A 2,670-nucleotide genomic window follows, 5' to 3' on the forward strand; every position below is an offset into this window, starting at 1 on the left:
TTTCTCCCTATGGCATATGCTCCTCCTAGATGCTTTTCAGCTCGTAGTTTAAACAGAGGCAAGACATATTCTGCATTTGAAGATTAATATTATATATCCTTGACTTTTACAAGCCTAGACACCCTGGGGACTGACATTTAATAGATGTTAATGGAATTTAATTTTTACACACCCTATGTGTGAACATTTATCTTCAAAAAAAAAAAATGGTGTGAAACCTCATGAAACCTTATGTGGCACCAAGAAAATTTCACAACAAATTATTTTTCATTCTATATCCTTAAATCAAGTTACAGAGCCTGAGCAAAGTAGAAAAGCTGTCTTCTGAGATTTAGAATTTAAAACTTGAATATAATTATCATTAATTTATTACACTGAGTATCAACAGGCATTTTGCCAGTTATTACCATTACAAAACAGTTCAAAAGAATGTCTAAAAAGAAACATTTAGAAACTTTGTCTAAGATAGGTTAAAAAAGAAAACCTATTTTATTTTTGATTTTCATCAGGTGAGGGGTCCTCTCTCAAAAAAAATATCTGGCCCCAAACATTAAATAATAATCAGCATCATAAATGTTTTGGACATTTTCTTAAAAAGAAATTCTAATAAAGCAATACCACTTGAGAATACTTGTAAAATTATAGGTACTTGACAATGTGTGTTGAGTAAATTAATTTGGTGTTCTAAGGCTGTGCCTAGAAGCATAATAGCCACTTGTATTTTTTAAAGTACATTTTTGTCTGGATGTAGAATAGTTTAATTACAAATTTTGGCTAATGTAATGATTCATGGAATTTGAATAATTAATTAAAGATAGAAGAAAATATCACCTTCGTAATCTTAATTCATGAACCCACATACAAAAAAACAAAAAACTATGGGTTTATTCTCTGCATATTTAGAATGCTGAAATCTCTCCAGTTCCAATTAATGAAAAAAAAACTCTTCTCTTTTTGCTTCAGTGCCTGGCACTGAAGTGCCTACTTAATAAACATTTGATGAGTAAATGAATGATTTTGACAGTAGCCAGGCGCTTACAGCAAAATGAGGTAATGCAGGGCATTGTGAAGAACAGGGGAGGAAACAGATCTGGGTTCCTGTCCTAGATCTGTCAACAACCAGGGGCGTGACCTTAGGTAAGTGACTTGACTTTCAGAGCCTCAACTTCCTTCATGTAAACATGGATGCTTGAGATGACCTTGAAAGGCCTTCTAGCTCCAAAAAACTACAGTTCTAAATCTTTAAAATTGCCTGTTTTACTTTGGATTTTAGCCTTGTGTCTCTCCCTCCCCTTAAACCTAAAAAACTTTTGTATTTGAGATTACACATAGTTGCCTTTGGAACTAAATCTATTTAGAGAGGTTCAATATGCCAAGGCAAGCAGAAGAAAGAGCCTTGAGGGCTCACACATAAAAGGCTTGAGCAAGTGCAGGAAAGGAGAGAGGTTACTAGAAGTATCTGGAAAGTGTTGTTTGGACTAGTGAAGACTCCACATAGCAGGCTTTCTCTAGAGGTAATAGTAAGTTTTATTTATGACTGATTAGCAAGTGATTAATTTAGAAAAGGCTTCCCTTCCAAAGAGAGTACCAGGATGCTTTATTTCCTAATTGGATACTGACTTGCCCATAAATAAAGGGAGAATCACTGCCGCCGGCTGGGGAGACACTTTGACGTAGCAGGTTTGTTCTTGTCTCTGCCCTGATTTACTGTATGACCTTGGGCAAGTCATTTATCTTTCCCCAAACCAGTTTCCCTAATTATAAAATGGAAATAAAAACACTGCTGCCCTTCTCTAAGGATTAATGAGCAAGGTGAACATCTCTCAGCTCACAGAGGGGAAAAGGCTATAGATAAGCAAGCAAAGAACCCCTTGGTAACACTGTTGGATTTTTCATACAACTGGGGAAAGGAAAAAAAAAAAATCACAGCAGTACAACATGGACCTTTCACTTTCCCACTCTAAAAACAAAATGCATTCCCTTATTACAACCAGTCAGATGTTTTCTGCATGTTCTCTAGAAGCTTCCTGGCTGAACACAAGCACTGAATCAATGCCTCCGGAGTTCTAACCCTCGCTCTCCTGTGAACAGTGGTGACATCTTGGGTGGGAGGAACAGGGATTCTTTTAGCTGCCTCCCTTTCTTCTGTAGGATGTTGTTGTTGTTTGTCACTAAGTCATGTCTTGCTCTTTTGTGACCCTGGTGTACTAGGGCCCACTAGGCTCCTCTGTCCGTGGGATTTTTCCCACAAGAATACTGGAGAGGGTTGCCATTTCCTTCTCCAGAGGCTCTTCCCATCTCAGGGATCGAAGCACTGTCTCCTGGAAGATTCTTTACCACCGAGCAACCAGGGAAGCCCCATACTGTATAATAATACGATATTTGCCGTATATACAGAGAAATGTGTAGGTTCCTGGCATATAGGAAGTTCCAAAGAAATATCTGATATAACTTCTTTTCTCAGCAGCATTATTCAAAGTGCTGGAATATTTGCCTCCTACAAGTCAAAGGTCCTTATGAAACAGTGTCTGGGTACAACGGTGAATCTGATGCAAAAAATAAACATTCATATTTTAAAAGGGGGCCAGGAACTAGTATAAAATCTTGAAGATACTTCTTTCGCTGAACTAAATCAAGTTTGGGGTAACTTATGGCACCCCACTCCAGTAC

Source organism: Bos indicus x Bos taurus, chromosome 9 (assembly GCF_003369695.1).
Source record: "Bos indicus x Bos taurus breed Angus x Brahman F1 hybrid chromosome 9, Bos_hybrid_MaternalHap_v2.0, whole genome shotgun sequence".
NCBI lineage: Eukaryota > Metazoa > Chordata > Mammalia > Artiodactyla > Bovidae > Bos > Bos indicus x Bos taurus.